The 24,950-nt window shown below is 55.6% G+C and overlaps 1 long non-coding RNA gene and 1 other non-coding gene across 2 annotated transcripts; both read left to right on the top strand.

Annotated features, from left to right (window-relative positions):
- The first annotated feature begins 6,376 nt into the window (after positions 1-6,376).
- Positions 6,377-6,479, top strand: LOC123619120 (U6 spliceosomal RNA). The gene has a single exon (XR_006727662.1). It is a non-coding gene; the product is annotated as a U6 spliceosomal RNA (small nuclear RNA).
- Positions 6,480-14,754: 8,275 nt separating this feature from the next.
- On the top strand, positions 14,755-24,841 carry LOC141575988 (uncharacterized). The gene is made up of 3 exons (XR_012504122.1): positions 14,755-16,414; positions 20,823-21,017; positions 24,641-24,841. It is a non-coding gene; the product is annotated as an uncharacterized LOC141575988 (long non-coding RNA).
- Positions 24,842-24,950: the final 109 nt, after the last annotated feature.

Below are 24,950 nucleotides of genomic sequence, written 5' to 3'. Positions count from 1 at the left end.
TAAGCAACACATCACGGGGAAGGCTTGGCTGCACAGAAATTGTCTGGAGGCATCTAACCGCTCACAAAACCCCGTGGGAGCCTGTAGGAACAGGACATCGTAGAAACTAGACAGGGCTGGGACACACCTGTGTGTTTGCTCATCAGCTGCTCCTGCCTAGAGGCTGGGAGCCCCTCGGAAAGCATGTGGATCGTGGAAGTTAGGGTGGCTGAGGCGATTTAAACGTAGGTTCCAGGCTTGTGTTTGGAACGTAAGGAGTTGCGTGCTTCAGGAGCCATTTCATGGTGTGGGGAAACCGGCTGGGTTGGGACCATAACTCCAGTATTTATAAGCTGTGTGTCCTTGAAAAAGTTATGATCCTCTCTATGTGGCAGTTGCCTCATCTATAAGTTGAAGCTAAGACACCCAAGGTTTCGGTGCAGATGGAGCCGGTTACTCTAGATAAACCGCCTCGTAAATGTTTCTAAGTGGTTGTTACTGGAGGCGTAACAGCCTTGTGCTTTTACAAGGTGCTTGAGTTGCTTTGGCCTGGAGGGCCCCAGCCTCTGTCGGCTTGGCCAGCCTCAGTATGCTTGGACAACCCAACCTCCAAACCCCCGGGTGCCCCGGATGTCACGAGGTTGTGCCCAGCTCCTCTGGTTAGGGGTGAGGTCCACTCCCAGGTAGCCCTGTCAATGGGAGAAACCAGGGACCCTCTCTCCCCAGGGCAGCCTGAGGCAGCAAGCCCCCAGCCCGTTATTGCTCTTGGTGGGACCCACAGATGAGAGGGCTGGCCCTCCCCTGGATGGTCCACAGGGACCCACTCTTCTGAGGGCCCCTGGGTGCCAGAAAATCACAGTTCCATCCCCAGCGCCACCCCCGCCTGTGCTGGAGCAGATGGAAGCCCCCCGCTTTCTCTCCCTTCTCCAGACGGGATAGTGTGGGGGTCATCTCTTCTTCCCACTGGGTCTGGGGAGTTCGGAGAAGACACTGCCCAGTGGGGCTAAAACATTTACACGCAGCTGCTTGTCCCAAGGAGAAGAACCCTGTTCTCGTCCAATCTTGAGAAAGTTTGTCTGTAACCAGACCCGCACGCCCCCTCGGAAGCCGTCACGCTCCCTCGGAAGCCGTCACGCTCCGGGACCTCAGCTGAGACCTCTCTCATCGTTTCTCCTCGTCAGCCTGGATTTCAGGAGCCGTCACCGAGCTGGTCAGAAGTGAACGGCGTGCCCAGGGCCCTGAGAGAGGGCAGGCCACTGTCCCAGGAGCCTGGCTCCCCGCAGGGAGGCCGGCTCTGTAACTGCTTGTCAAGTTCCGTGTTTGGGAACCGCCTTCCTGCCCGCGTGCCTCTCCCCAGACCCAAATCAGATTCGAAGCAACAGGAACTCGGCTGGATCTTAAAACCAGAATACCATCTCCTCCGTTGGTCGTGGCCCCGAATGGCCGCGTACTTCATCGTAGGTTCTCTTCTCGTGCCAACACCGTGCGTATGTCATGCGGGTGCTGTTCCAAGGGCTTTGCAGACTGGGGCTCCTTTAACCCTCGTGACAGCTCAATACGGTAGACGCCGTCCTTGTCTGCATCCGTATAACCTGGGGAGACGGAGGCACTGGGCGGCTCTGCACCTGCTGCGGGTGTCCAGCCAGTGAGTGGCCAAGTCAGAATTCAAACTGGGGCAGCAGGCTCGGGAGTCCCTGGTCTCAGCCCCCGTCCTGCCATGCTGGTCTGCGTTGTCTGGATGCAGCCTAGGGCCTTCTAGAAGGCGGAGACAGTGTGTTCATAAAAAGACCTTACAGGGAAGGGAGTCAGCACATGACTTATGAGCTGTTGACCCAGAAGTGCCGTTTACCACCACTCCACTGATTAGCGCCGCGGCCCGAGACACAGGAGCCGGCTCCTCCCACGGGAGCTGCTGCCCAAACGCCCTAACAGGCTCCCAGGCCCTGGGGAGGGCGGTCTCCACTGGGGGAGGGGCTTCTCAGCGGCCCAGCCGACCCCTCAGGACCTGTGGCCACCACACCCTCTCCAGCTTCCCCAACAGAAAGACGGCATCTTCTCTTTCATTGTTCTCTGAGGAAGTCGGGCAGCAGGCACGGTGGCGCTTCTTCCAGGCCCCCGGGCAGGCTCACTGGCGCGCGCTGGGCACGTCCCCAGATGCCCCCTGCTGCAGCCTGCAGCTGCAGGGGAAGGGGGTGGCCCTCTCTCACTCACCAGGGGTGCTGAGCTGGGAGGGACACAGCTGGCTCCCGGTTCAGAGTTCTGCGGGCCTGAGCCCCGGGGTCTGGGCGGGCTGCCGCAGCCCTGCCGGGAAAGGACTCGGTGCTGGCATCTGCCTCACGACGCGCACCAGTACATGCCCCCGTGTCCATGGAGGAGCGACAGCTCTCATGTGCTTCACATGGGTTGGGGACAGGCATCTCCCCAGCCCTGGTGAGGTCTGCTCCCAGCTCCACGGCTGGAGGGTCTTCGAGCACACAAGGGAGCTTGGCTCCAGGAGGCCCTGAGGTTTACAGCACAAGGTCTGTGCTGAAGAGCACACGACTCAAGCCCACTGCTACAGAGTGCGTGGAGCCCCCCGCCACGGGCGAGGACAGATGTGGGGGTCCAGGGCACAGGACGAAGGTATTCAACTTCCCCTGCTCTCTGCTTCTCTCCAGGCCGCAGGGCCCTCCGAGGGCCACCCCAGCACACACAGGATACGTGCTCACAGCGACCCTGGGAGGGAGACAGGTGGGGGTTTTGTTGTGCCCCCATTACAGATACGCGAACCAGGGCCAGAGAAGTGATCTGTCTCACAGCACCCCCGCCCTGCGTGGAGCTCAGTTACCAGGCGGGGGTGGAGGAAATGAGAGGAGGAATCGTGCAAACTTGGGACCAAGTGCCTCCTTAAGTTGGGGGCCAGTGCACCGCCTGCCTCCCCCTGGTCCCAGCCCGTGGACTCCCTGTCATGGAAGTAAAGACAGGCACCGAGGCCAGGACCCTATGGTTGCCCCTCACCCTGACCCAAACTTAGCCAGTAATTCCTCTCTCCAGAGACCACCACCTGGACACCGCCCCCACCCTGGTCCTCCTCCTTCGCTAGATTCCAGGACGCTCCTGTCCAGAGCCGCCTTCCCTTAGGAAAACCCAGGGACACGCCGCAGTGACTGTCAGCCAGAGAGTGGTTCTGAGGGACCTCGGAGGGGGGGTGCCCTAGAGAGGGGGGCCAGCCCGCACCCAGAGTTGCCTAAAAATAGGCCTGCACTCCAGGGTGCTGGGTGACAGTCCCTCCGTGGGCACAGCTGGGACTAGGTGGCGAAGTTGGGGAACCGGAGCCAGGGAGACTGGGTGTCCCCAGTGGGCTTAGGGAAGCTATTTTGAAGCTGGTTTCTAGGGCGGCCAGGACAGCTCCCCCGCGATGTCGTGGTGACCCAGAGGCACCGGGGTGCAGGGGGAGGATGGGGCGGGCAGTTCAGGGGAGCTGGGTCAGCCCACGTGGGAGGGAAGAAGGGGGGCAGCAGTGAGGAGTTGGAAGGTGGCATCTGGGACTTCAGGGGGCCTCCGGCCGCTGCCAGGCCTTGGCTGGGGAAGGGGTGGCAAGAGGGCTTCAGCCTCCAGGTGGACAGGCTCTGCCAAGCAGGAAAGTCCCAGATGTCCCGAGTGAGTGGCCACAGCCCCGTCTGTCCTGGAGGCACTGTGGGGGGTTCCCACCCCTGGGCTGAAGCCAGTGTGGCCAGCCACACATCCAGCCCTGGGTTCAGAGAGGCCCCTTGGCAGTTTCCTATAGAGAACAAGCCAGGTGTGGAGGTTCTTGTCTTGTCCCAATATCTGCGACAATTCCTGCTGCCGCAGAAACTCCCCCTTGGGATTCTGGCTGCGGCCACAGCCAGGTCAGCGCCTGGTGGATCCTGTCTGTCCCCAGTCGTGTGGGCATGTTCCAGGCCCTGAGACTTGATCCCAGCCCTTAGAGACTCAGCGTCCTCCCCAGGACGTGCCTTGTCCCCGTCAGAGGAGGGACGCCCCCCACCTCTGCCCCCCTCTGCGCGGCCCTGTGTCCTGCAGGCTTGAGTGGCTGCTTCGTGATAATAATTCAGATTCTCTTGAGAAATGATTACATGGATGTCCCAAAGCTTCAATCAGCGAGGCCCAGTCCCTGACCAAATGGGATTATCCTCTAGTTGGAAAGAATACGTGAGTGAAAAAGGGAGAGGCGAGGCCAGTGGGGAGAACAAAGAGCCCTTGCCAGTGCTCGGGGCTGGCCAGGCTGAAGAGGGGGTTGGAGACTGAACTGAACTCAGACACCCTTCTCAGCGCAGGGGCACAGAGGGGCCACAGCGGGAACGGAGGAGCACACCACGACGGGGCAGAGCTCTCCTCCGGGGGGCCGTTGGAGGGATCAGGGCAGAGAAGAAGGAAGCTGGCTTAAAACTGCGGGCAAGGGGCTCAGCCTTAGCCCCGTGGCCAGTGGGCAACTGTCAAAGGTTTAAAATGGGGGGAGGCCAAGTGAGGTTCTCAGGTGATCAGTCTGGGTGTGGTCTGACTGGACTGGAGAGAAGAAATAGCCTGGAGGGCCCTGATCAGAGTGCCGCCGTGAGGCAGAGAGGCGGGGACCCAGGGAGGTGGGGGAGGGAGAGGCGGGGAGGGGAAAATGATGACTCCACAGTTTCCAGACGAGAAAACCCAAGAAAGGGACGCTTGCTAATTACCCTCCCAGATGACTTCAGCTGCCCAATTAAATGACATCTGCATAAGCAGTTCCATGAGGTGTGAGGCTGGTGCCAAGAATTTCAAACACGGGAGGAAGCTAAGTTTGCGGTTCGCTGTCCCCGCCCCTGCCCTCTTTCTGTGCATGTGACTGGCCTGCGCGCTGCCTTCTGGGCTGCAGACACAAAGGTGAAGGGAGAAGGAACCTTCCAGGTGGGGGATAAAAGCCCCCCTCCCTGGGGCAGGCCCCAGTCCCACGTCCACCTTCCCACGCCTGGCTTTAGGGAGCACGGCTGTCTCATGGAGCCCCCACCGTGTGCGCAGAAGGAGCCTGCTCACCCTCTGATGTAACCCACCCCAGGCCATTTGCTCGGAATCACCCATTTCACTTAAAATTTAAAGAAGGCGGCAGGAGGTCAGAAGCTGTAACTGAGCCCAGGACTAGGACCAAACTCTTTCTCCCCGGGCTTGAGGGAGTCCCCCATCTCCCTCCTTCCTTCTCCCAGCATGTTTTTGCCTCATTAATGTCCTTCAGTCTTTCCCATTCATCTTTATCATATTTGGCGAATTTCTCCAGGGTGCCTTGAAGTCTTCATAGATTCTCAGACTTTAGAGAAGATGCTACAAGTGCAATTCAAACACAATAGCATTTCGCTTTTATCACTCGAGGCTTAATCCATAGATAAAGTACTCAACTAATCCTTAGGAAGAACTGAAAAGGAAGAAAGGAAGACACACTATGACCCCTCTCGAGTGGCTCACTTGAGATGCAGGGAGTGGGCTGACAAAGGGACCTGAAACACGAGTGCCCCAGGCTGCCCTCCCGGTGACAGGGGGCCCGGCCAGCCTCGAGGCAGGATGCACCTTCTGACCTGCAGCTGGCCCTGCATCTCATCCAGCCCCTCAGAGGCCCCAGGGCAGCTCCCTAGGCCCAGATGAGGGGAACTTTCGGGGCTGGGTCTGGATCAAGGTTTTTCCAGGTCACAGTCGTGCAGAGAGCGGGCTGCCCAGCGAGACCCGCTCTAAGCTGGAGGTCTGTGCCGCTGGCGAGGGGGTGGCAGGCATAGCTAAAGGCTTCCGGGGACAATGGGCCGGGCCTGCCTTCACCTGTTGTTCTCGGCTGACAGTTGCGGAGATGAATGAGCTGAGAGCGGGGCCAGCGGCAGAGGGGAGGCCGGCTGTGTGGCCCGGGCAGGAACAAACCATGGCAAACGTATCCTCTGGAATGTGGCCGAGACTCAGGCCAGAGCCGCTAGGGGTAGAACGCACAGCTTCCCAGTCCCGTTGCCACCACGGCCTGAAGCTGTGCTTGTCACGGGATCCTGCCCTGAGTTCCCGCTGGTTGTCCCTCGGGGAAGACACACGGAGGACAGCCCAGCCAGTCTGTGCCTTCTATCAGGGCCTGTTGTGGGAGCCCCTCCAGGCCATTACCTGCCACAGAGACTCCTCGGCCACGTGGGAGGCAAATGCAATGACCCGTGACACCGGCTTTCATGGCCTTGCCCTGCCGGTTGGCCTGCTAGTGGGTGTCAGGCCCCGATGTGCAGAGCACATCCTTTTTCTGCGTCATATTTGGCAAACTTCAGCCAGATGCCCTGAAGCCCTTGTCTTACAGGTTCTCAGAAGTTAGGCAGGATGCTTTCAGTGTGTTTCAAACACAATTGCCTTTTGCATTTATTTCTCAATGCTTAAAGTACGGGAAGCACCAAGTTAGGCCTTTAGAAATAACGTAAATGCTAAAATCAGAACAACCCAGAAGCGATTAGCACGGCCCCTGAGCAAGGACGACACGCGCTCGTGAGGCGGTCCAGGCTTCTGGGTGTGCTAGCTGCAGCTACTGTGGGGATGATTTTGCAATCCATGCATAGAACTCACTGCTTTGTACACTTAAACTTACACAAGGCTCTGTGTCAATCATAACTCAACAGAGCTGGAAAAACAAAAACAGACAGAAAAGAAAACATAAGGAAGAGGACACAAGTACCACCCTCAAAGGACCAGCTTGAAGAACTGGACGGACAAGCCGCAAAGAGCACAAGGAGGAATACAGCTGGGGGCCCACAGACACGGTCCGGAATTGAAAGGGCCTGAGAGGAGCGAGGATTCATCCGGGCCACGGGTGTCCCCCAAGACTGAGCGTCTCCCAGGGGGGTCATGTTATCCCACGTGAGGTGCTGATGTAAGCAGAGTGTGTCAAGTCACCCAAATCCCAGCCAAGAGGGAGGAAGGATGAGTGGTTCTGCCCCAGGGGCGGCAGGAAGCCCTTCATCACACTCTTCTTTGTTCCCTGCATGAGCCCAGTTTTGCTCCACTGCAATGTGCTAAACAGAGGATCCGTTTGGGGCACATTTATCTCAGTCTGTGCTAGCGTTGCATGTGTTCCAAGGCAGCTCACTGCCAGCGCTGATTGCTTTTGTGTGCAGGGGGCTGTAAAGGGCTCCCCTGGGGGAGTGATGACCGTCATCTGTCACCCATCGACCTGGACATCTTTGGATACGGAAAGACAAGCCCTCTACCTACCAGGTAGTTGACCGTCCCGTTTCTCCTTCGTTTTCCATGGTGCTTGTCGGTGGCACAGTGCGGGGGGTGAGGCTTATTTCAAATTCTTCTAAGTAACCTTCCTGCCTCTCACGTAACCTCTTTGCTTCAAGAGTGTTGAACCCACAGAGGGAAGAAGAGGTAGCAAATAGCCGGGTACACACAGACGTGGCCTCGGACCTCAAGGAAGCGTCGACCTTGGGAGAGGCGGCACGTGGCTTAAAACCACCCCCGTGATACACGATTTACCGTGGGCGCAGGCTTGCGCAGTGTGAGCTGGGGAGGGGCGGAGGGGCTGAGGAACAGCCTGGCTCCCCACTCTCCACTTTGACACTGCAGATAAGGAAACTGGTTCCAGAAACAGACTTACACCAAAGCCTCAAAATGTCTGTTTGTGAGCCCTCGTGTAGCCTCTCGGCAGTTTCCGTGCCTCCTGGTTGGGGCATTTACCCATCAGACACGTTTTTAGCGAGCTGGTAGTAAATCGCCGTGACTCACACCATCTTCCTCCGAAAGGCGAAACCACCCAGCGCAAGCTCAGGACCTCCCTCTGCCCCCGAAGGTGGAATGGGGACCAGTGACGTGAGTGCTGATCCCACTGGTGTTTGGGTACAAAAAGGATGCCGTGGGGACTGTTTCTCATCCCCGAAAGCCCCTCTCAGTGAACTCGCTAGGGTTTTATAAACCAAGTGTCTTTGCAGCTTGAAATGAATAACCATGACCTCAGCGGTCACACACGCAGCCCTGCTGCCATACATTGGGCATCACGGGATCTGGGCAGCCTGTAAATAACCCACATCTGGGGTGCACGTGTCAAGAGGACTGGCGGCCATCAGAAAAGGTTCTGGTTGGAGGCCAGAGGCTGGAGCCCGCGAGCATCACGGTCATCGGTTAGCGATTTCCCGCTCCCATGAAAGCCAGGCGCTGGATCCGTTCATGCCGTCCAGTCACAGGGGGTTCCTGCTTACTGCGTGGACTTGGAATCATCAGTGACAGCCTTTGTGTTACGGACAGGGGGCGTGAGATGAAATGAGGACAATCTTGTTGGGAACAGTTCACAGATCATACAGAGAACAAATCCTGTGTTCACGGTGAGAACAGAGAGGAAAAAAATCCAGATTCTAGGTGAATCAGCCCCCCTTCCCCAAACACAAATGCCTGATCACGATTGGCAGCTCATTGCGTCTGGAGTTCAGGCTGCATGCGAACCTTGCTTTACAAGCGTCAGGCCATGGAGACCAAAGACCCCAATTGAAGGAGTAATTTCCAGAGTTACAGAAACAGCATGTCATCATCATCATCATTTTTATTATTCAACACAACGTACAAAAAATTTGGTTGTTATTAACTAGCTTCATGGGAACCATTAAGCACACGGTGGAGCCATGAGAGGAAACCTGGGGTGTGTCTTGCTTCTTCTGTGAATTTTCTTCTGTGACCTTGGGCACATCACAGGCCTTGAGCCTCGGTTTCCTTTTCTGTCAATTTAAGGGTTTAGATCATCAAGATTTCCCTCCATCTCCAGCTCCCTAGGACTCTAGCAGAGAAGGTCACGCCTGGCCCGAGAAGTCACCCTGCCATAGCCGTGGCGCTGCTGGGCTGAGAGGCACCACAGCACCGTGGGAAGGCCGGCGCCTCCCCAGGGTCCGCAGCCTCAGACGGCTGCTATCGCAGACACAGGAGGTGGGGGTTACACCATGTAGCCCTGCGCCTGGAGGCCACTAAAAAGCTCTGAGCAAGGCAGGGTCTGCAGCCCCTCAGCAGCTGTATCCTGCCTTCCAGGTAACCCCCCGCCTCAGGAGAAGAGGCAAAGCTTTGCCCTGGGAGAAGGAACCCTGGGAAGTACACAGAGAAGTCTTCAGGGAGCTCCCACACCGCACAGAACAGGCCCGACTTGGACAAAAGACACCTCAGCGCCCCGAGGAAGCTCATGAGCCACAACAGTTCCATCAGATCTTGGAAAAGAGGGAGGTTTGCAGCCAGGAGTTTGCAGACTGCCCCCTCTCTTGCACTCTTGTTTCTCGCGAGTGACTGATGGGTGACCTGGCCGGGACGGGCTGCCTGATAAGTAATTTCCTCCTCGAAGGCACTTGACTCACCTCTGATTCACCTTGGTCGAGTCTGCTCAGAACCAGACAACGTGGGGATTTTTCCTGAGCTGAGATCTATTGTGGTTCTGAACTTGAGTACCCTCAACCCAGCCCCAGGTCACGTAGCTGATGCAGGAAGCCAGGATCTGGGGCCTGTGGGGCTGTCTTCACCCTGCTTCTCTGCTCTGAACTTGGCTGGGCCTGGGGTGCGCCCCACTCATCCCCAGTTGCTGCACTGGGGAATAGGGATGAGGCCGCCAGGCTCCCAGGAGCTCCGGGTCCAGCCACAGTCAGGACCAGACCTCACTTGTCCTGAGCACACAGGAGACCGGTGGCCCTTGCCAGTCACCAGTCTGGCCTTACAAAAGAGGCTGACAGCAGCTCTCACCAGGCTTGACATCCACCCAGCCGGCCACAGAGGTCACACCAGAAGAAAAATGCCGAGAGTACTTTCCCCTTAAAAGGGTCTTAATCATCCACCAAGGCTGCTGGAGGGAAGGGCAGCTGACAGCCTGGGAGAAAGAAAGGAGACCCCATCCTGTGCCCTTTTTCTGTGTGTTGTGTGCCTGTGGACACACACACGTACAGCTGTTAGGGGCCTTGCATAAGCAGCCCCACAGGTGGCAAAGGGATGGATGAGGAGCATGGGTCTTGGCCAAAACAAACCTGCCCCCTGGGCTCCAGCTGGTGGGAGAGGAAGTGGCACCTGCGTCTGGTGGAGGATGCTCTCAGCCTGCACGGAGGTTCACATCCTCTCATTCCACGAATATTGCTGACTCTACAAGATGGACCCACCGTGGTGGACCTGCACCAGGGAAATGGCCTGGGACAGGCCAGTGGCTCCGTCACACTGTGGGGGGTGCATCCCAGGAGCACTGAGCTCACAGCTGATGCCCTTAAAAACAGGTGGGGCAGCAGGCGGTCACCTGAAGGAGGACTGAGTCCCTGGGGAAGCATGGGCTGTCTTTGCTGCGTCAAGTTACCATTGAGGCAGCTGGTGAAGCTGGGACAAGTGGAAATGTGAACTCTGGGGGGCTTCTCTTCCTGAATGTCCCCTTTCCAGTTCCAACTTTGTGCCTAGAAAGAACAAGAATAGCAACATTTACTGGGTACTCAGTGTGGGTCAGCACATTTATTACTAACTCGCTTAATCCCGAGGGAGGCAGGAGGCGGGCAAGGAGCAGAAAGAGCCTGCCTGTGTCCCTGGCTCCATCGGGAGGAAGACTTGTCTGGCCCGTAGGAAGGAACCAGAGGGAGAAAGGGGGGGATAAGAGAGAGGGTCACGGTTCCTAGGTTGGGGTGGGGCGGCCCTGCGCCCACCCTCGGCTCCTCTGAGGGAAGAGAGGCAGGTGGGGACACGAGCCTCTAACAGCTCGCGTGTGGACTGAGCCTCAGGCCGGAGGACCACATCTCAAAACCGTTGCAATACTCAAGGCCCCGGGAATATGTTGCAATCTTCGGGTGGGGGAAGCCCAGGAAGGACCCCAGCGGCCCGGATGAAGATGGGAGAGAAATCAGATATCACATCATTACGGAAAGATAAAGTCAGTTCCGTTTCTTTAGTGACCAAGCTTTTGGACTGAGAGTCACGTTGGGCTACATTTTTCTTTACATTCCTGGCAGTTCTCCAATGAATGCTTCTGCAGTGACTACAGGGGCCAGAGTCTAAGAGAGTCTTGTAGATCAGGCACCTCCTGACAGACCACAGACTGGCAGTTCTCAAAGTGTGGTACAGGGAACCCTGACGGGATCCAAGATCTTTTCTTAATAACTCTGAAGACACTAAGGTGCTTTTTTCACTCTCAGTCTCTCACAGTGGAGTTTCCCAGAGGCTACATGACGTGTGGTCGTGCAGCTGACTGAACGTGGAAGCAGACAGAACAAGCCTACTATCTTCAGTTAAGCCAGGCTTGAAAACCATTGGCAAAATGTCCAATAATGCCACTCTTGTTGCTGATCTTTTTTGTTTTGGAAGCTCTAGTTATGGGTCATAAAATATTTTGTGTTAACATGCAATGAGTTTATTAACGTATTTTTTTATTGAAGTATAATCAGTTTACAGTATGTCCATTTCTGGTGCACAGCATCATGTTTCAGACATACATGTATACACATACCTTCATTTGCATGTTCTTTTTCATTATAGCTTACTACAAGACATTGAATACAGCCCCCTGTGCTAGACAAAAGAAATTTGTTATATATCTATTGTATGTATATGTAATACTTAATATCTGCAAATCTTAAACTCCCAATTTATCCCTTCCCACCCCCTTTTCCCCCATCACCGTAAGTTTGTTTTCTGTGTGAATCTGTTATTAACGTATTTTAATGAATGAATAAGGCTTTTTTTTTTAATTTCTCAGCTTGATCTTTTAACACGACCTGTATCAACAGCTGTGACCCAAATAAACAAAAGCTCTTGGTGCCCTCAATAATTTTTGAGAGGGAGGGTGGTGCCAAATGCAAATTCTTTGGAAACTGCTGTAACTGACACAGAGCAGGAGGGACGAGGTGGGGGCAGGGGGACGGGAGGGCGGATTTGCAGCTGGCTGTCAACCTCTCCAGGCTTGTCCACCCAGTGAGGATGCTGGACCCGTGGGCTCCATCCTTAACAGTCTCTAATGTCACAGGCAGAGGCAGAGATAGGAGCACAAGAAAATCAAAGGGGCCCTCCCCGAAATCCTGGCTCCCTCGAGTGCACCAGGGGAATGCCACAGGATGGGATCCCGGCTAAAAATAGTCGCCCTAAGACCTGCGGGATCAGAGGGCTCCTCCCGGAGCCAGAAGGGGAGATGATGTCAGCACTGGGAGCCGGCAGCATTCCGGGGCCGCTCAGGTCTGTGGCTGACCGCTCAGGAATCCGCCTTCCTTTTGTGCCTCCAGAAATGTTACCGCTAATCTCTGCCTGAGCCCAGAGTGCGCCTGTATGTGCGCACGCACGCGTGCACCCATTCCATCAAATGCTAGAAGTAATCCGATTCAGGCTCTGACATCCTCTCAGGGAAGCCTCTGCAGAGAAACAAAGCTCGGAGCCTTCTTTTCCGCTGGCCACACCCGCCCCCGGGTTGTGGCCTCAGCAAGCAGAGGTGCTCAGGAGAGGACTGCCCCCTTTTCCGCCCCGCCCCTCGCCAGGGCTGGGGCCCAGGCTTCTTTGCGGGGTTCTTGGAGACCTGCTCTGAAACGCTGTTATAAATACCCACTCATAAATGAACATGAGTTATTTCTGAAATGTTCCCGGGAATAGCCAACAGCCCCAGTACCCAGGGTTGTCTTCAGACCCTGGGAAAAACAGAGATGTGGGTATGGTTTACTTTTCCATTGCCCGAAGCAGAAACATTGTTCATCTGCACCTAATTTTAGTTCTCTGTTTCCATTGCTTTCTTATCTTGTGCTGGGTACCAGTGTCCGCATTCCTGAACAACCCTGCCATGTTAATGTTACGGGCTGGCCCCTCTTCCTGACCACACACCCCTGGTCACCCAGCATTGAATCAAAGACGTGGCCTCTGTGGGGTTGGTCCCACACAACCAGACGTCCTAAAGATAATGGAACCAGACCAGGAGTGGACTGAAAAGATCCGACGCCTTCACACAGAAGTAGGAGGAGCGAGGAGAGGTCTGGAGGAGCCCTGAACCCACGTGGTTCTGCCTCCTGGTTACAGTCCCCAGGCCAGACCATCTCCTGGGATGACCTGTACAGTCAGGAAGCAGAGCGAAGGCCTGCGTTCATAATCTCCTTGAATCCACTGGCTGGGACAGAATTGTCCTCCCCAGAAGGCCGGGTCTGGGCGGTCAGCTACGGTTGTTACTTGCTTGTGTGTTTGATGGGATGGGGAGAGTGGGGAGCCTGGAAACAACCAAGGGTGACTGTTGGCCCTTCACCAGTTAAGGTCCTAAGGGCCCAGCACTCAAATGTGTGAACAGGCGGTCCAGGGGCCAGTAAGCCGGGGACAGGCAGATCCCCACCAGTCCCGCTGATCAGGGCTTTTGTTCAGTACGGACAAACAGGCAGTCCATGAAGTCCTCGAAAAGGATGCTGGGGGCCGATATGTCCAGACCCAGCAGAAAGATGGTGGAAGGCTGAGAGAGGTTTTAATGGTTCACATTACCTCCCACTGGGAAGGTGCCTCTTCAGCGTCCCACCTGAGATCCATCCAGTTTCAGACACCACCTCCCTCGCCCCTGCAAGCAGGACAAACAAAAGAGGCACCAGCACAAGGTTGAAAGCTCTGGTCTGGAAGGTTAGGACCACAGGGTTGGCCCTGTCCTTGGAGCTCCAGGTGGACCCTTGGCTCTGGGAGGCTTTGTCGCTGGAGGGGATGGACCTCCAGCTCCAGCCAATCAGGAGCTTGGGTGGTGTCCTTGGGGATGCAGAATTGGGAGGCTGGTCCAATCTGCTGGGGCCACAGGTGCTGAGCTCACCCAACCCAGGGAGCCGCATGGGGCTAGGAGGGTGGTCCTTAGGGTGAATTCATCAACCCCAAGGCTGCTGCTTGTGTTAATGGGGCAGGGGGTGGTGCATCCTGGCTTTGGGAACACTTCACTTTGTGGAGGTTTTTCAGGAAATCAGGGTCAGCCGGGAACCAGACATCTGGGTGTGTTTAGCTCTGCACCCTGCCCTTCATGGAACAGCCGCGAAATCCAGCATGCGCACCCCACCCTAAAGCCCGTGTTTTGGTTGGGTTTGTTTCACCCTGTCTCATCACGAGCCCTGTGGTTTTTGAAGGTCTCCTCCCTGCCCCTGTTCCACAAGGTCCCTCTGTCCCCACAGGGGTCTGCTGCCCAGAGCCAGGATAAATACTGGGAGCTGGAAAAAGGGAGGATCGAAAGGGAGCGGCTCCTGCGGGTCTCTCTGTGGGGTCCACACGGCATCCCCACCTGCGATTCTGCTGCACACCACCGCCCGCTCAGGCGCCGCCCCGGCCCAGCTGCTGACACTCCTCAAGTTTCTTTAGGTTGGCGGCAAAGGGAACTGGACCTGCTGCTCCGGAGGACTTCCTGTTCTTGTCTCTGCCTCAGACCACAGCCCCGCGACCACAGGGACGGAGACTCTGACTTCCTCCCCTTGCCCCAGCCGTCCCAGTGGGGTTCCTCTGCCCCGGAGCCCGGGGAGCAGGGACAGACCAGGGCGGACACTCTCACAGAGGCATGGTCTTCGGGTGCCTTGGGTACCAGTTCTGCCTTCCTTGCAACCACAGAGGACAACACTGAAATTCACAGCTCTTAGATTTCACAGCCAAGTTTCAGATTCAATCCATCCTCTTCCACAACAACACAGCACAAGACAGGGAATCTTCATTAAGTCAACATTTATCAGCAGGGAGGCTCCCAGGGAGACGGATGAGCAATGGGTTTCCACTCTTCTTGCTTGTGGTAGTTTAGCTATTTCCTCCTTTCTTTTTTTCTCTCTTTCTTTCAAGAGCTAGCCCCAATATCCTTATTCTTCAAACTCAGTAGGTAAAGCGAGTCCTGGAAAGCCTCTGGTCACACTGAAACGTCCTCCAGGGGCCGTGCTCAGCGAGTCTCTCCCAGCCCTAAGTTAAATCACGTCAGCAACTAAAGCAAACGGTCCTGTTTCCTCTGAAACACATGAGTGGCGGCCGATCAAGGGACACCGAGGCTTCTGTGATCACCTGAACCAAAGCCCAGCACACATCCCCTTTGTACATCCCTTTATGTCTGTTTGAGAGAACCCTGGGCAGTGCGGGGGGTCCTGGTCCCTCTCCTCTTACCAAAGTAATAGAGACAATCAGCCCGTTGGTACAGGACAAAACAATTCTGTTTGAATAACTGCTTCTTCCCCCCCAGTATTTCTGTCCTGAGAGATGTCTAGTGCTTTTAAGGACCCTTGAAGCTGAAGCAGACTTGGCGCTGAATCAGCCGCGGGGGAGCCTGGGCCCTCTGCTGTCAGTGGGCGGACGTCCGGTCCAGGCCTCTTTGTGAGAGCTGGCAGGTGGAGCCTCCTCCGAGTTCAGGAGGGGGCAGAGACCCCGGCCCCAGTCCCCCAGAGGCCACGGTGGGAGGGGCGATGAGCTCACGTCTGCAGGGGCCCCCAGCTCCTTGGAAGGAGACCCACTGTGGTTTCTTGGAAAAGCCTCTCCTCCCAGTCACTGCTGCTCACACCAGCTCAATTTTCCTCATCTGGCCGCCGCCCCAGCCTGCCTGCCAACTTGCCCTCCCGTCCCTCCTGCTCTGGGCTCCTGTCCTCGGTGCACATCTGACCACAGGAGCCTGAGTTTAAAATCGTGTGGTCTCCACCAGCCGTTTAACCCTCCGGATAACTGTAACAAGGGGTGTTTGGGACTGGCGGGGGTGGGGGGATATGTTTCGTTTTGTTTTTTCTTTTTCTTTCTTTTTGTATTTGAAGTACAGTTGATTTACAATGTTGCGTTAGCTTCCCACGTGCAGCAAAGTGATCGGGTTATATACACATTCTTTTTCAGATGCTTTTTCATTATAGGTTATTACAAGATATTGAATATAGTTCCCTATGCTGTACAGTAGGACCTTGTTTTTCCATCTGTTTTACTTATAGTGGGGTGTATCTGTTAATCGCAAACGCCTAATTTATCCCTCCCGTTTTTCATTTTTCCGCACTCGCTCACTCTGGGTACAGGGATCTGGGGTGTAGGATTTCCTGGTAGGAGATGCTCCCCTGTCAGGAGCACACTCATGTAGGTTTGGGGGGTGCTTCGCCAGCCCTCGGCTCGTGTGTGATGAGTGCCCGCACCGTGGCTCCTTCTCTGAACCGGGGGCGGGCGTGGCTGGGGAGGCCCTGTCCCTCCGTAAACAACTCCACCCCGGACACCACGGGTCTGGGCTCTGGCTTCGCGTCTCATGCTGACTTTCTTGGGGACGGACAGGACGGAAAGCGCGTCTCCATCACTGCTCCTGCGCCTCTCGTCTGCGGGATGCTCTGTGCCTGTCTGGCACCCGTAGTTTTCTGGGGGAACGTGAGGACGATGAAGCGGAGGCGGCTGCCTGAAGGAGCGGACGGGGCAGCTGGGCGTGTGAACCGCGAGCGTGAGGAAGGGCATGGGGGCCCCCTGGGGAGGGGAATCCAGGGATCCGAGGACTGACTTCCGCACGTGGGATGGCAGGAGCAGGAGGCAGCCGGGAAAGGTGAGGCTGGCAGGTGGGTCGGGGCCGGTGGGCAGGGCCTTGAATACCATGCCAAGGAGATTGGGTTTTCCCTGAGGACCAAGGGTTCTTAGCAGGCTGTCGGTGGTGCTTGGCAGGAGATTCTGCCAACTCATCCCTGGGGCGCCGGGCTGGGGCCTCTCAGACGTACATAGTGGGTGGAAGGCCCAGTGGAACCCAGCGACTCCAAGATGTGAAGGAGCCTGGAGATCTCTGCACAGACTCGAGCCACGGGGAATTTTCTGAAAGCGGAGAGCGTGCGTGCTTCAGAGCAGGAGCCCTGCCCCTCCGCTGGGCATTCTCTCTGCACAACAGCATCACTTCCTCACCCAAAGGCAGGAGGGTGAGGCTGTGGCAGGCTGGACGCAGCCCTCAGCTCTGAAGGAGACGCCAGGGGCTGTAAACGCAATCGGGGCTCTGCCTGACCGCCCATCCTTCCACACTGGAAGGTGGGACAGGGTGGTGACTGCATCTCAATAAAGCTGGAAAAAAAGAGCATGGGTCCTGGGGTCCAATGCCCAGGCTGGAACCCCAGCTCTACCACTAACAGCTGTGCAACCTTGTGCAGGCTCTCTAATTGCTCTGCGCGGCCGTCCTCGTTGGCAGACGAGGTATCATGGTTAAATCTACCCCCACAGACGTAGTCCCGGGATGTCAAGAGAGAACACATGTGAGCACGTGGACTGCACTTGGCATCTCAGAAGGCGTCATAAAATGAGTCCTTAGGAGGACTGTTTGTCTAGCATTTTGCTTTGAAAGCGTCTGGGGAGGACTGAATAATAGTGAGTCCTTTGAGAGTCTCGGAGGGAGGAACCACAGGGAACCCCAGGCTCCCGCTGAGGGGACTGAACTTGGGGAGGTTGAACGGTGCTCAGCATCGCGCCGCTCTACCAGGGGCAAAGGTCAGCTGGGAGGCTGGCCCTGAGTCTCATCACCCAGCACGTCCTGGGGCAGGGACATGAGGCCTGAGCCTCATAGACTGTCTAGTTCAGGGGCACAAAACATTGGGGCGGCCGTGTCCTGGAGGGGCTCTCCCTGGCTGGCCCCATCAGACCACATGGGCCGGCACGGCTCCTCTTTGAAGCAAGAAAGACACCTCCCCGTGCCCAGCAATGGGCCCCAGCTGCGGCTGCCGGCCCGGCCGGCCCCGGCTCAGGCTGCAGCTCCATGTGGTTTTGTAGCCTGGCCGAGCTGTAGCTCAGGGCTGCCGCCGGAGCCCAGGCCCAGAGCCAGGGTCTCTCCAGCCCAACGTCAGGAACAGCCCACCTGCCAATCTAGAAAAGGAGACAGAGCAGGGCAGGTGCTCCCTACAGCTGAAATGTTGCACGTCTGGGCGAATGAGCCGCGGCCCCGTTTTTCCAGCACTTTCCAGCCCTGGGCTGAGAAGAGGGCCCGAGCGTGGGAGGACCCACCCCCGGAGGAAAGGGGCCGGGGACTGGGCCGCCTCTCGGGCAGGGAGGAAAGCACTGAACTGCACAGGCCTGCGGCAGAAACACACGTGGAAAGAGTTAGCAGGAAGCCCACAAGCCAGACGCCCTGCTCCCCAGGAGGCTGGGGTTGGCTGGAGGGCCGAGCACTGGAAGGAGCGGGCAGGGGGCCTGGCGAGAAAGCCGGTCTCACCGTAACCCAGTGCCTCCAGACGCCTGTTTCCTCCCCTTGAGCCCCCTGTGTGAAGGAGGCTGGGCCCTCAGCTCTGCCCCGCAGGGACCAGTCCCTCCGCTGCATCCCCGGGTCCTGTGCGCTCAGCAGAGACCTTCCTCCGAGCTGGGGGACCCCATGAGGCAGATCCCTCAGCCCACACGGGAGCCTTGTCACATCGCTGTTTTCAGTGGTTTGGATGTGAATATGGCCCTGGGTTTTAAGGCCAAGATACATTTTTTCACTTCTTTCCTCCTCTCCTCTTTGGTGAGCTTGTTATGACTGGTTTTGGAGCCCGGCTGACGGAGGGGGGAGAGCGTGCAGGCTGTGGGCGTGTCAGGGCCCTGACAAGAGGAGGCAGCCGGCAGGGGCCGGGGGACCTCTGCCCTGAGGGGGCGGGGGCTGGGCTCCCAGCAGCCTGGACGGGTGTTGGGTTTTAGGAGGTGGGTGGAGTCAGCGGGAAGAGAGGGGAGGAGCCCTCAGGTGCAGGTATCAGTGTCTGTGATCTAGAGTGCTCTCCAGGGCCGCACCGTTCATCCGCTCAAGTGTTTTTCACGTGCTGGGGTAATCGAGGGGCAGAATTTGGGTTCTGGCCTCCGAGGCCCTCCAGGACGAAGGAAGCCCCAGGCATGAGCCCCCGCAGACCGCTGGTGGCTGCCCGCTGCCCTGGGCAGGCACGGGGTGCGGAGATCGCCAGGGGGTTGGGGGGGCCGGTGTGAGCTGCCTTCGGCATCCCACAGTGACAGCAGCCCCGGAGAGGCCGAGGACGCGGCCCCAGACTAAACATGAGACAGAAAAGGCCGGCTCTGAAAAATGGCTATTTTTACATCCCCCTTCCCCAAATTCCAAGGTGCTGAGATATGATTTGAAACAAAAAGAAACAAGAAACAAAAGATGGGGAGTCGGGGGGGGGATCTACCCACTAATGAAATGTATTCATTCTTTCAGCATTCCTCTGGCGTTCTTTCACCCGGTGGCTGGTTAAAAGAATGCTGGTTCCTGGGCCAGCCAGGACCTAAGATCAGTCGCAGAAGCAGGCCTGGAACTCTGTATTTTTAGTCAGAGCCCAGCTGACTCTTCTGCACCACTGCTGGGGGGTGGGGGCGGTGCTGCCTGTCACCAGGCCGGGTGCTGGAGACCCCGAGATGTTCAAATACAAGGGAATTCTCAGCGCCCCAGACACTGCACAAAAAAGCAACCAGTCCACACCCCTCATTGCAGTGGGGTCCAGGCAGAGCCAGTGACCCCCTGTAATGGGGTCTGGTTGGGGGGGTCTATGGTTGGATGAGAGGGTGAGATTTGTGCCTGGGGCTCGGTTCTGCGCCCCCAGACCAGCAGTACCTCCAGGCCTCAGGTGGAAGGAAGGTTCTGGCTCCAGGTGTGGGGCTGCCCTGGCTCTGAGACAGCCCAGTCCCCAGCCCAGAGGGAGACATCGAAGGTCATCTGGGCGCCGGGGACACCCTGGACAGGCTGGTGGCCCATCTAAAGGCCTCTTTCTTACAGACAAGCAAGTGGGGACCAGAGAGGGCAGTGGCTGGCCCCAGGTCGCCCAGCCAAGGTACAGGCAGAGCAGAAACAGGAAACGGGCCTTGGGGCCCACGGCTCTGTGTGCAGCAAGCCTTGGCCCAGCAGCGTTTCCTGCAGAGTTAAAGCATGAGAGCAGAAGTGGCCTCAGAGAACTTTACGGCCCAACCTGAGAGTTTCTATAAGGAGCCTGAGGCCGGGGAGGTGACACTCTTGCCACACAGGGCTGCACAGCTCAGTAGTGACACCCAGCACCACCTCCCAGATCGGTGCTTTGCTGGAACTGAGCTGCCCTCAGTGTCCCCCATGTTACAGGGGTCCCTGAGGGTGGCAGGGAGAGAGGGGTCTTCTAGATAAAACACCGGGGCCCGGCCGGGCCTGGCTCAGCTCAGCAGGCCCAGGCAGCCAGACTGATTGATGACAGTGCTGCTGTCCCTGTAGGCAGGACCAGGCCTGGGCAGCCGGGCAGCAGGCTGTGCCATTGGCGCCCCCTTGTGGCCAGACACCAAAACGCCAGGCTGGGGACCCTTCCCCTGCACTCTCATCCCCACGGGTCATCAGCCAGTGAAGCTAAGTCTGTGTGAACGGAGACTCAAGGCCATAGTTCCTGCTCCTCTGGTGAATGACCTCACCTGTGGAAGCTGTAGACGTGCAGAGAACCCCAAGCTTAAAGGGGGTAGACCGCTGTGGTTAGAAAGCTCACTTAGGGATCTCCCCTGGTTCCTGCATCAGCAGTTACAGAGCCCGGGACACCCCCTCCCCCAGAGCAGCCCACCCAGCGATTGAGACTTCTCCAGGCACAGAAGGTGCAGGGCTGCTGTAGCAGAAACCCGCAGACCGGAGGCTTATACAGCAGGCCTTTGTTCCTGCGGTTCTGGAGGCTGGACGTCTGAAACGAGGGGCCAGCGCGATCGGGTCCTGGCGAGCACTCTCTTCCTGGCTTGCGGACGATACTGCCAGCCCCAGTGCAAGGTCAAGAGAAAACCCCTGTCCAGCCCAGCAGTCAGGCAGAGCGCAGACACCCCGTCTTCCGTCTCTTTGTTCTATTCAGGCCCTCGAAGGACTGCATGGATGGGTGTGCGGGTGGAAGGAAAGCTAGGTGGATGGATGGATGAAAGGGAGGAAAGATGTGTGGCCTGACAGACGGGAGGAAGGCAGGAAGGAGAACGTGGACCAAGGGCTGAGAGGATGTTCCTGCTCCTTGTCTCACCCAGTGCTCTGTCTCCAGCACTGCAGAAGGAGCCTCCAGCTTCGGCTAACACCAAGAAGCATGGGAGATCCCTCCGCTGATCGTGCAGAAAGCAGAGAGCTAAACTCCTTGCACACGCAGCCTGAAGTTCAGTTGCAGATTCTCATCTCTGGAGTTCATGAGAACAGCACACCTGGAGACCAGCTGCTGGAAAGGAAAATTCTATACAAAGAAGTAAGTGTGTGTATGAGAGACAGACGTGTCACAAACCTTTTCTCCCTTTATTTGTGATCTTGAGACATTAGGTTTTTCCAAGGCACTCTGTTTAGACTGGACCAGCTAAAGACATATTTGCATTCAGACTGCCAGAGATCACAGGTCTTTGACGCCAACGTCACGGGGCTTAGCTGTCAACAACTGGCACCTACACTGGAAAAGAGAAAAGGCAACGGCTTCAGGGTCTGGAAGTCTGTTCCAAGCCATTCCAGGGAGAGCAGTAAAAGCTGCAGAGCTGCCTGAGGGTGGGGGAGCAGTCGGCCTGCTAGGGCCCTGGGTCCCGGCAGGCGCTCCCGCGGGCCGGCACAGCTGCGCAGCACGGGAGCAGGGCGGCTTGGTGATGGGAATCCGGTTTAGGCTCATTCTCCTGCATAAAGGAACTCAGATGCTTAAAGGTGAAGGGTGTTGCCCCTCAGAAAGCAAGCATGAGCCGGGGTTCCAACAAAGCAACCCAGGGCAGGAAGCGGCTGTGCAGACCCATCCTTTGTGTCCCGCTGAGCCGGTAACAGATAAACTGAGGCCTGTGAAAACAGGTGAGACTTTGCTTGAGAAAATCGATTCCAATCGGGCAGACAGAAAGGTGTTCCAAGATGCTGTGTGAAATCAGAGACTGTGACAGACGGGGGGAGCCGGAACAAGAAACGTATTCTCGGTGAAATGAGGGCTGGTTATTGCAAGGTCACGTTCCTGTAGGGGATACGGGGTTCTGTGGGGCAGACTGAGTCACTAGTGCGCACCAGGCGGTTCCCGACGGACTAGATTCCATTTCTGGGAGAGCCAGGACTGTAATCAAGCCTCGGTTCCGTGACGTGGGGCTCAGCATAAGTGACTTTATTTGGGGCCTGTCGTCTTGCTTTTAACAAACGCCAAAGCTTTGTGCAGACTCATCCAGAAGTATCGATGGGTGACCCATGTAGTGGCCCTGTGCTGGCTCAGCGAGGGAAGGAGGAAGGGGGAGACCCCGCGGTGAGCAAGGGAGGGAGGGTGCTGCTGGGAGACCCTGCATTTCCCTGCACCCCTTCTCCGCCCCCGCCCCCCCCCCCCCCCCGCAGAGGGCAGGTGATGTCCAGGAGCCAGGGCTGCGTCCTCCCGCTGGGAAATGGGTCCTCCATTGAAGGGACTGGCTTTGATCTCTCCAAAGGCTAGGATTTGGAAGCTGGGGAAGAAGGGGGGTCCGGAAGGTCCACAATCACCTAGGGAGCGAGTCGCATCAGAGCAGGAGAGCTCTGCCCAAAGGCACCTTTCACCCCCACGGGTCATCAGCCAGTGAAGCTAAGTCTGTGTGAACGGAGACTCAAAGCAGGAGAGGCTAAGCGATGGAAGGATGTTACCCCACACGTTCCTCCGGGTGAGATGCGGGCTGGCCCTGCGAGCCACATAGGGTACTCAGGGCCTTTCCTTGAGAAAGTAGCTGCAAGCTGTTCCCTCATCCAGAGATGAGGTGGGTCACAAAGACGTGTCAGCTTGTGTCATGGGACACAGCCTCTTGGAACCAACAACACGACTCCATGGCCAACAGGAAGCTGGAAGTGATTCTTAAACAGAACCCCCCTTATAATGGTCACAAAGATGGCTTTCTTTTTTAAAGACACTTCCACCCTTTGTCCCTCCTCTGCATTAAATGTTTATCATGAAGAAAAATCTGAAACACATGGAGAATAACATCCCTGTGTCACTGCACGTGTGTTAACCCATGCACCACCGCATGTTCACTCACACCGTGTATGGATTCACCACCCAGTGTAAACAAACAGCAGCGTTCTGTCATATTTGCTTCACATCTTCTTTTTAATTTTTAAAAATATTTTATGTATTTATTTTTGTATTAAGTTATTTTATTTTGGTGGTGGGGAGGTAATTAGTCTTATTGATTTATTTTCAGAGGAGGTACTGGGGATTGAACCCAGGACCTCGCGCAGGCTAAGCACGTGCTCTACCACTTGAGCTGCACCCTCCCCCCACATCTTCTTTTAACAAATGAAGCATCACAGAGAGTTGAAGTTCCCTTTGTTCTCTTCCCCAGGTCACATGTCCCTGCCGCACCCAGCGTGACACGGGCGTGTGGGTTCCGTGACGTTACGTGTTCACTACACACGTGGCTATCCTTCAACGCGTAGGCTATTTTGTATTTCAGTTTATACACATGGATTCACACCACCCTTAAATAAGGTTGGCAGCTCTTTTTTTGTTTGCCATTATAATGTTTAGGTCTGTTAGTGTTAAAACACGGAGCGCTCATTCACCTTAACTTTCACAGAGCGTAAGCATTAAACGAACATATTCTACAGCTCCCCCCCTACTAACGGGGCCTTCCACTGCTTAGTACTAACAGCGGGCAGTGAACACCCCGCCCACCTCCTTCGGGTACGACGGAGGGCTTCTTTAAGGTAACATTTATTTGCAAAAGCAGAAATACTCAGGCATCAGACAAAGGCAGTCAAAAGGTACAAACTTCCGTTTACAAGGTAAGTAAGTACCAGGGGTGTAACATCCAACGTGATAAAGATGATAAACACTGTGAATATACATGTATGTTCATGTATAACTGAAAACTTGTGCTCTACACTGGAATTTGGCACAACATTGTAAAATGATTATAAAGCAATAAAAAATGTTCAAAAAAATAATAAACACTAATGTATGTTACATGAAAGCTGTGAAGACCATAAATCCTGAGCGTTCTCATCACAAGGGAAGAAATGTTTCTATTTCTTTAATGTTGTATCTACAGGAGACAGTGGATATTCACTAAATCTCTTGTGATTGTTTCATGCTGTATGTTGTACACCTTAAACTTACACAGGGCCGTATGTCAACGATAGCGCAACAAAACTGGAAGGGAAAAAAAACACCCCAAAAAAGGTAGAAATACTGGGCACGTGTGGTAAGCACTTTTAATGGTACCACCTAATTGCTCTCAAAAATACACGTACCAATTTACACCCCCATTGGTAGTCTGTGAGCTCTCATTTTCCGATAGGATCCATCAGCACTAAGAAACTGCCAGCCTTTTAATTTGCATCAAGATGATGGCATATAATGGTATCTTTTTGTTGAATTGCATATTGACTAATTTCAGTGAGTTTCCCTCATCATGACAGACCATCGTTTTCTGTCAGGGGACACTGGCATTCTCTTTTGTAAATTTCTTGTTCAGAGTCTTAGCCTGTTTGTTTTTAATTGGTTGTTGATCTTTTTCTTAATGATGTATAAAAGATCCTTATATATTTTGATCACCAGTCATTTGTAATCTGTTGCAAATGTCTCCTCCAAATCTGTCAGCTGCAGGTTGAGTTTTCAAACGTAAACTGAGAGGTCTTGTACATCGATGACCCCTGAAATAGGTGGTCCTGTCTCAAAGTCAGAGGAGAATCGTTTACACAGCTGTTAAGGTCTACAGACATCAACACAGCTATGGTAGTCATGACCATGTAACTTGCATCTGAGGAGCACGTAACACTTTTCCAAGGCATCTTCTAATCGCCTAATGTTGGCCTCACTTTCTCATCTGTAAGATTCTGTGGTTGATCATCAATATCCTTTTAGTGATCAAAGTCTGACCTTTGATCCTTCTTCTGCAGCTAGGAAGACCCAGCTCAGAGGATTGGAGACATCTGCCTTCAGCCGCATCATACTGAGGGGTCCAGGCCCAAGGATTTCATGTTGATTACATCTCAGTACAAGTTGGGGGGTGGTACAGGAGGCCCTTAAACTCTTAGTCCCCTGATCCCTTGCAGGCAGCACTGAGACCAGCATCAGGAGACAGAGAGAGGCAGGAAGGTGGGAAGGTGAGACAGACATCACTTGACCTCCCAAAACACGGGGGAGAGGATAGTGGACTCCTGTCGACTCCCCTTGGATGAGGTCCACCGGGCGCTCCTGCCCCCAATA

The sequence above is a fragment of the Camelus bactrianus genome, chromosome 35 (assembly GCF_048773025.1).
Source record: "Camelus bactrianus isolate YW-2024 breed Bactrian camel chromosome 35, ASM4877302v1, whole genome shotgun sequence".
Classification (NCBI taxonomy): Eukaryota; Metazoa; Chordata; class Mammalia; order Artiodactyla; family Camelidae; genus Camelus; species Camelus bactrianus.
Note: the sequence above shows the minus strand (reverse complement) of the source record. Positions and strands in the feature narration are given on the sequence as shown.